This window comes from Neophocaena asiaeorientalis, unplaced genomic scaffold, assembly GCF_003031525.2.
Source record: "Neophocaena asiaeorientalis asiaeorientalis breed wild unplaced genomic scaffold, Neophocaena_asiaeorientalis_V1.1 scaffold357, whole genome shotgun sequence".
Taxonomy (NCBI): domain Eukaryota; kingdom Metazoa; phylum Chordata; class Mammalia; order Artiodactyla; family Phocoenidae; genus Neophocaena; species Neophocaena asiaeorientalis.
The window spans coordinates 1167028-1176232 of record NW_020173270.1 but is presented as its reverse complement, the minus strand read 5'-3'; the positions used below and the strand labels follow the sequence as shown (position 1 = coordinate 1176232).

Below are 9205 nucleotides of genomic sequence, written 5' to 3'. Positions count from 1 at the left end.
TCCTCGAGGCGCCCCGCCTGCTGCTGGCCCGGCAGGGGCCCCGGGGAACCGGCACCTTCTCCTGCACCCCACGTCGCTCCCTTCCCCAGGCTGGTCCATTTCTACCTGTTTCTGCAAACCAGATAGACCCTGAAGGGGCAGAAACTTAGCTCCGTTGAAATGGCTGAAGCTTAGACTGCCACCTTGGGGTAACTCCTGAGGAGGGTCCTAACAGTTAGGACCCGAGGCCCTTTCTCTCCCATCTCCCTCCTCTCATCCGCCTCTTCTCCCTTAACCCCGCTCCGTGCCCCCGCCCCCCGATCTCACGGCCGTCTTCTTCCTTCAGAAAATCAGGAGCATCAAGAAGAAGCTGAGTCTCCTGTGCATCGATTTCAACAAGAACCTGAACGGGGACACGACCTTCCTGCCATTCACGCGCGAGGAGTTGGGTGCGTGCGGGCCCCGCGCGGGGGTGGAGAGGCGTCCGTGTGCCCCTGACCCCCGGGAGGGCCTTCTTCTCCTGAGGTGCTCAGACTGTTTGGGTCCCAAGGTTCTGGATCCTGCCTAGGGGAATGTGGCCGTCTGTCTACCGAGATTCTGCCCCGAAAGGGAGTTGTCCCTCGAGACTCCGCCCCGCCTGCTCTCTGTGATGTTTCTTTAATCTCACAGGATCCTCCCCCACCTGACCCGGCGTGGGGTCTTGAAGGGCTGGGGCTTGGGCAGCTTTTTCAGCTTCTGCCCTCTTCCCCGAATGCTTTATTTTGAAAACTGCCCACCTGTAGGGAAGTGGCAAGAATAGTACCAGGGAGACCCCGTGTGCTCCTCGGGCCCGGCCTCCCTATGTGGATGCCACGTGTGCTGTTCCTGCGCCGGGACCTCCGGACACATCGCCAGGAGCAAGGGCGCCTCCTGAGTCCCCGGGTGCAGTCGCCCCCTCGGGAAGCGTGAAGCTGTCCCGCAGCCGTCCCGATGGCGGTCTTTTTAAAAAATTAATTAATTTATGTATTTTTGGCTGCGTTGGGTCTTCGTTGCTGCACGCGGGCTTTCTCTAGTTGCGGCGAGCGGGGGCTGCTCTTCGTTGTGGTGCACGGGCTTCTCATTGCGGTGGCTTCTTTTGTTTCGGAGCACGGGCTCTAGGTGTCCGGGCTTCAGTAGTTTTGGCACGTGGGCTCAGTAGTTGTGAATTCCAGGATCTAGAGCACAGTCTCAGTAGTTGTGGTGCACGGGCTTAGTTGCTCTGCAGCACGTGGGATCTTCCCGGACCAGGGCTCGAGACCCTGTCCCCTGCATTGGCAGGAGGATTCTTTTTTTTGTTTGTTTTTTGTAACCAAAACATTAATCCCAAGGATTCTCACACAACATGTTACAAATGACAGCATAAAAAAAAAAATCTTGCACAGTAACTCAAAAGTTCAGCTCTACAATGGACCCTTAAACGGGCAGGACATTGGTATCTTGAATAGTCTCAAATTTCCAAATAATATTACAAAGAGCTATGTATTCATGTACAGCAATCACAGAGGGGACTTATGACCTAACTCAAAGGTAAACTAACTTCCTTGAAACTTCTTAGATTCTAAACTCACTGGACAACCTCTTCTCCAGTGTGAAGACTAGTGGAATTCTTAAACCTCTAATCTAAGGTAAGGGTGCGGCTTTCATTTCTACCTGCTGGCTTGTGTTCACAGCACCTTTTAAAGACTGCTTGCTTAACTACAGCTGCATACCATATCCCAGCTACAGAAAGTCTTTTCAATGTTTGCCAGTTTTGTTTCCATCATATTAAACATCACACTTGAGCTGGGCAGGAGTTAGAGTTTTATTATCAGTCTAGGCAAGACCAAAAATTCAAAGCAAATTCAATTTTGCTTAAGGGAATATTGTAAAGAAACAATTCTTCATATTACATGCCTCATATGATCCATTTCAAACCATAGAGAATTACACCTTTATGTGTCACTGTTCCAAGAGACAAACAAATGTGAACAGCTAAAACATTTTAAAAGTGCACCAAGCTTCGGAAGTCTCAAACGAAACTTGAATTTTCTGTACCTACTCCTGTCATATGAAGTTATTTCCTGTGAACCACTCCTCTTGCAAAGTGGTCTTCTATTTCCTTTCATTTGACCTGGATCGGCTAGGAGACCTAGAGAAAGATCAGGACAGCTTGTGATTTCTCTCCCAGGACAGTGATCTCTCTCTTCTCCTATCTCTAGAAAGGGACCTGCTCCGGCTGCAGGAGAAGCTTCTCCGTCTTGGAGATCTGTGGCGAGATGGAGGAATCCTCTGATAATCATATCGAGGGCGACGACCCCAAGAAGGAGGCCGCCACGATTTCGACTTCTCTTTTCCGCATTCGACAGGTCCACTCTTAATAGGCAGCCAGGTAATGTTCTCCCATCTTGTTCTCGGACAGCATCGGCTGCATCTGGGGGATCTTCAAATTCAACTAAAGTGAAGTCGGTAGGGTATCTAGCTACCCACACACTTCGGAGTGGTCCATAATAGCCTACAGCTCGTTCTAATTCAGTCTTGTTACCGTCGTTTCCAAGATTCCCTACATAAACTTTACACTCCAATGGACAGGAATCACGATGCATTTTGAGATCTCGGGTTAGAAATGCAGAGGCTCAAATCCACACACCCCTGGCGGGGTCTTCCCGGTCCCCTCCCGCCTGGCACCCGCAGATGCTCTCTCACACCCGTCGTCCATGAAATGGCCTGGCAGGCGGATTCTTAACCACTGCGCCACCAGGGAAGTCCCCCCACCCCACCCCCGCCATGGCAGTCTTTATGTTTCTGGCCCCATCTGGCTCGAGCCAGGCCTCAGGCATTGCGTTTAGTTCCTGTCTCTACAGGCTCCTTCCCAGTTGATCGGGTCCTCAGCCTTTTACAAACTTGCTTCCATCTTGCCCCCGTGGACAGTTTTGCAAACTCCAGGCCAGGTGGGCATCGGCCTGTGAGCTCTGCCCGGGGTTCAGACGGGGCTTGAGCATCCTCACCAGTTCTGTGTAACAGGCTGCTGCATAAAATGTGACACCTCGTTTGCCTCTGGGCGGCTAGATTTCGGGGACAGCCACGGATGCACGCTGACCCAGGCAGATGCTTCAGGTCCATCACGCCAACTTCTGCTGCCCTAACTTCTGTTCCCCAAGCCGCTGTCCCGGGCAGCAAGACCCACGTGGCTCCTAGGTTTCACGGGCCACAGGGTGATCCCGGGCCTCTGGAATCTGGCGGCTGAATCTGCTTGCACAAGCTGTCCTGTGGGGCTGCTTTTCCCCCTGTGTCGAGTCCAGGGGCCCTGCTGTCATGGCCCGGCCTCCCGGGCGAGAGGGTGAACCCCAGCTCCCTGGAACAGACATTCAGAGCCCCGGTGACCGGTCTCACGGGGCTGGGGCGGCGGCTGGACATGTGTGGCCAGCCTGGTGGTGTTTGGCCCCGTCTGCAGTTCCAGTTCCAGCTGAGAAAGAGCCTCGCTGTGTTATTTTCTCCTGGTTGTGTGAGGATCCCCGGTGTCATTTGACAGAAATGTAGGTGGTGTGTTCTTTCTCTGATTTCTCCCTGCTTCCTCTACTCCCTCCCTCTGTCTCTCCCTCTCCCTCCCTCCCTCCCTCCCAGAGAGGGAGAGACAGGGAGGGAGGGAGGTTTTATTATATCCTATAATATGGTTTATTATAGGATATTGAATATAGTTCCCTGTTGTATCTATTTTATATATAGTACTTTGCATCTGCTAATCCCAAACTCCTAATTTATCCCTCCCCTATCCCCTTTCCCCTTTGGTAACCATAAATTTGTGTTCTATACCCGTGAATCTGTTTTTGTTTCGTAAGTTCATTTGTATCACAGTTTGGATCCCACATGTAAGTGATACCTTATGGCACTTCTCTTTCTTCACTTAGTATGATAATCTCTAGGTCCATCCATGCTGCTGCAAATCCTAATGACCTCATTTTAATTCAATCACTTCTTTAAAGACTCTATCTCCAAATACACTCACATTCGGAGGTACTGGGGGTTAGGGCTTCAACGTATGAATTTCGGGGGGACACAGTTCAAGTCATAACACGACTCAAAAGTCCATCAACAAATGGATGGACAAAAAACTGTGTTCCATCTCTACAATGGAGTACCACGTAGCAATAAAGAGGGGCAAATGACATCGATGCACGGTGACACGGATGCATGTCACAGACACAAAAGAATAGATACCATATGATTCCATTGGTGTGAAATTCTCAAATAGGCGAAACTAATGCTTAGTAACAAATCAGAACTGTGACCATCTCTTAATGGGGGTGGGACCCACTTGAGAGGGGTTCCAGGAAGGTGATGGGAATTTTCTGCATCTTGATCTGGGCGGTTGATGACACAGACAAATACACACGTAAAAACTCCAGCTACCCTTAAAAAAAAAGGGTCAGATCCTTTAAAAAGATCCAGGTGCACATGTAAGATCTTTGCATTTTAATAATAAAATCTGGAGAGGAACAAAGCAAAGATCAGAGTCACTCCATCCCGATTCTCTGATTTATTTTGATTGTAGCAGTTCTGACTCTTTCAAATCCCCTTGTTCGTTGTGGAGTTTGCCTGCCTGCCTTGTTCTTGAGACAGACAGGGGTGGCATCGGTCTGTCTTATTGCTACATGCATGCCCAGCCCCGGAGCCAGGACTGTAACAGTCAGCGGTAGATCAGGGGTTGTGTGACGATGTCTGTGTAAGTTTTTGATTAGTAGTTGCAAACGACTGCATGTCAGTGTGGACAAAGCTGACAGGCACATTACACATGTGCGTGATCATGGTCACTGTGGTGATGATGGGGTGTTAGAAAGGCTTCCTCACGACACAAAAAGAGGAAACAAGTGCTGACCATTCGTTTTGGCAGTCGTGGAATTCAGTGTCTTTTTTTCTATAGCTTGCTTTTTAAAAACTGCAAACATGCTTGAGGGAGAAAAGCAGGTTGCAGATAGATATGTGTGGTAGAATAGATTAACCTAATGTTTCTGAACACACAGAGAATAACTGAGTTTAGGGACATGTGATAACTGTGGGAAAACCTGGACAGGAAGGAGACAGACCAACACATTCATAGTGGTTGTGTCTGGGGAAGTAGCAGATGGGGATCCAAAGGCACACAAATGGGCTTCCGCTGTGCCTTGAATATTTATTTCATTTAAAAAAAGACCAAAAAAAAAAACCCCTTCTGTTGTGGAAAACAGTATGACAGGTCCACAAAAAATTAGAAATAGAATTACTGTAGAATAGAAATACGACCCAGCAATTCTACTGGGAATTGCAAGTGTGGTCTCAGGACTTCCCTGGCAGTCCAGTGGTTAAGACTTCACCTTCCAATGCAGGAGGTGTGGGTTCGTTCCCTGGTCAGGGAACTAAGATCCCACATGCCTTGTGGCCAAAAAAACAAAACATAAAACAAAAACAATATTGTAACAAATTCAGTAAAGACTTTAAAAATGGTCCACACATCAAAAAAATCTTTAAAAAAAATTATATGATCCAGCAATCCTGGGCATATATCTGGACAAAACTCTAATTCAAAAAGATACATCCACCCCTATGTTCATTGCAGCACTATTCACAATAGCCAAGACATGGAAACAACCTAAATGTCCATCCACAGATGAATGGATAAAGAAGATGTGGTACATATATACGATGGACTACTACTCAGCTATAAGTAAGAACAAAATAATGCCATTTGCAGCAACATGGATGCAACTGGAGATTATCATGCTAAGTGAAATAAATCAGAAAGAGAAAGACAAACACCATATGATATCACTTATATGTGGAATCTAAAATATGACACAAACGAACCTATCTACGAAACAGAAACAGACTCACAGACATGACATAGAGAACAGACTTGTGGTCTCCAAGAGGAGGGGGTTGGGGGAGGGATGGAGTGGGTAGCTGGGGTTAGCAGATGGAAGCTTTTATATATAGATTGGATGAACAAGAAGGTCCTACTGTATAGCAGAGAGAACTATATTCAATATCCTTTGATAAGCCATAAGGGAAAAGAATATATATAAAAAAAGAACATATATAAATGTATAACTGAGTCACTTTGCTGTACAGCAGTAATTAACACAACATTGTAAATCAGCTATACTTCAATTTACAAAAATAGAGTACATGTACGCCAATCTACTACAATCACTATTCTCCCCAGAGAAGGCTCAACTTCCACCCTGATGGAAGGAACAATTTCCCTGCCAGTCGGCCAGGGTGGCAGGAGCTACCTGCTGGCAGCAGTGTCCCCTCACTCTGGCCCGCCCAAGCACAGCAGCACCCGCTAGGTCCACAAGCCTGGCTCAGGCCAGCGAGCTCGGGGTGCATGGAGGTGGGTATACCTCACAGGCAGGTATACCCTGGGCCACCCCTGGAACTGTACCCCTGAGGGACAGCCCACCACCCAGCTGAGACCCAAGGGCTGAGCCACAGAACACTGTTTCCACTCTTTATGCTAGCGTGCTCCTCAGATTTTTCCTGGTGGCATACTGAATACCTGAAACGATGACCTCAACTGGAAAAGTATCACAAAAATGATGGAATTCAGTAAGTTGGCTAAGTTAAAATATATACATCTGCATACATTAGTAATAAAAGGATTAAATATCTAGGAATTGAGTTAAGAAACTTGTAATATCTATATGAAGACTTTAAAACACAGACTGATGAGGTTTAAAATAAGGGCATTCCTTCTGCATAGTGAGAAGGAGGGACCAACTACCGATGATACATTAGCAACATGGGTGAATCTCAAAACCATTAGGCTGAGTGAAAGCAGCCAGACAGAGAAGCCCACACTGCACCAACAGGTGAAAGTCATCCATGAAGATGGACGTGGACCAGAGGTTGCCTGGTGGTGGTGGCAAAGGGGGATACTGAACTGGGAAGGGACACAGGGGACTTCTGGGGTGATGGAAACATTCTATAGTCTGAGAAGGACGTCGGTCCTCAGACTGATTCATTTACCGGAATAAACTGCTGTACACCCAGGACTTGTGCATTTCATATTAGACCTCCGTTTACAATGGGAATCCAGTGAGACACTCCTAGGTAGAACAACCTTCAAAGTGCAAAGCGCTTATAATCGATGCCACCATTTATTTGTAGCAAAGATAGACACACACACCTGCACTCGGGCACAGAAGGACTTTGGAAAGACAAGGATTTGGTGTCTTGGTCAGGGGGCCTGGGAATGAAGACTTAGCATACTTTTCCCTGTACTCACGATATACTTTTTCAAGTGTTTTTAGCTTAAAAAAAAAAAAAAACAGAACATATAGCTAAAAAATAAAATCTGACAGGGGAACTTTACCATGTCGGGCTGTTGTGTTTACCATGTGCGTTCGTTACCTGCTGAAAAAATAAGTTGAGATGTCAATTTCCCGCCACATAAAAATGATTCATATGTTAAGATGTCATAGAAATAATGGAAGAAAACACTAGTTTGATTTAGGGGTAGGGAAGGCCTTTCTGGATAGGCTCTACAAAAATAGAAGAGCAGACAAATATAAATCTAATCCCTAAAAATAAAGTCTCTTTACAGCAAAGATAGGATGACTCAAGATGAAAGTAACACAAGCAGGGGACAGCCCCTAGCAAGGACGAAGGTTACAGCATGTGTCAACCATGGAGATAAGGAACAAATTCCAGTGGCCACCAGACACTTGGGAGTGTTGAATCACTCCTAAAAAATGCTAACAAGGGAATTCCCTGGTGTTCCAGTGGTTAGGACCCCAGGCGCTTTCACTGCCCGAGGGCCAGGGTTCAAGTGCTTTCACTGCCGAGGGCCAGGGTTCAGTCCCTGATTGGGGAACTAATTCTGCAAGCCATGCACGTGGCCAAAAAAAAAAAAAAAATTGCTAACAAGACTCACTATTCCATTGACAAGGATCGAAGAGGCAAAAGTCAGGGTAGGGTAAAGTCCAGGTGGCACTGTTGGTGGGAGAAGCATTAAAACCTCTCCAGGGGGGTAGGTCAGCCACATGACCTGAAAGGGAAATATGAAAACATTTATACTCAGTGATCCAGGAAGCTCACTACGTATTTCCTTAAAGGATACAATGGAAGAGTCCATACAAGGATGTTCAGTGCAGTGTCGTTTACAAGAGAAGAGGGACCATCTTAATTACCATGAAGGAGCTTAAATTTTACATTTGAATTATCTCTAGTCCCTTGGTCTTTTGTTTTTTAAGATTGATAGATTGATTGATTTGGCTGCGTTGGGTCTTTGTTGCTGCACGTGGCTTTCTCTAGTTGCAGCGAGCGCAGGCTTCTCATTGTGGTGGCTTCTCTTGTTGCGGAGCATAGGCTCTAGGTGCGCGGGCTTCAGTAGTTGTGGCACGAGGGCTCAGTAGTTGTGGCTTTTGGGCTCTAGAGCGCAGGCTCAGTAGTTGTGGCGCACGGGCTTAGTTGCTCTGCGTTATGTGGGATCTTCCCGGACCAGGGATCAAACCCGTGTCCCCTGCACTGGCAGGTGGATTCTTAACCACTGCGCCACCAGGGAAGTCCTAGTCCCTTAGTCTTATGATTAAGGCACCCGTGACTTACATGGACAGTTACAGTTGAGGTGCCACCAAGTGCTTTCCTAAAAGCACACGTAGAGGTGGTGGGGCAGGTGTTACTTGACATCCTAACAGCGGCCCTTTGGGTTGTGTGTGCTGATGACTCACATGTCTTTGTCTGCTTCTGCTTTGTCGTCATTTTATAGCAGGTCTTTTCCCAAAGACAAATCAAAGAAAAGGGTCGTTCATCTCAGAATTCAGTAGGACTGAGTCAGGGTGAAAGTATGGAAAGCCCACCTCCCAGATGCTTAAACAAATAAGGGCTCTGCCTGGGGGTGGCAGGCCAGGGCTACGAGTGACTTTTTGCTCCACCATCCATTGCATGGGGCTTCTGGCCTCACAGTCACAGGACAGTTGCTGCCTTGCCAGGCATCACAGCCCGGGGCTACAAGGCCACGGGGAGTCCAAGATTCTTCCTTTAAAGGGCGTTCTGGGAAACCGCACCAGCAAGTTCCACTTGCATCGTATTGGCCAGAACTGAGCCACCACCCCCACCCCAAACAGGCATGGGACGTCTAACTTCAGACAAGGCCTCCGCGGGGTCACCTGCGACACTGAGGAGACCACTCTCATCCAGCCTCAGCTGAGAGGCGGCCAGAAGTCCCTGGCAAATCAGGAGTCATCACCCAGGG

General features: G+C 47.7%; 1 pseudogene; it reads right to left on the bottom strand.

Moving 5' to 3' along the window:
• Nucleotides 1-2088: 2088 nt before the first annotated feature.
• Nucleotides 2089-2579, bottom strand: LOC112400187 (serine/arginine-rich splicing factor 3 pseudogene; annotated as a pseudogene).
• Nucleotides 2580-9205: the final 6626 nt, after the last annotated feature.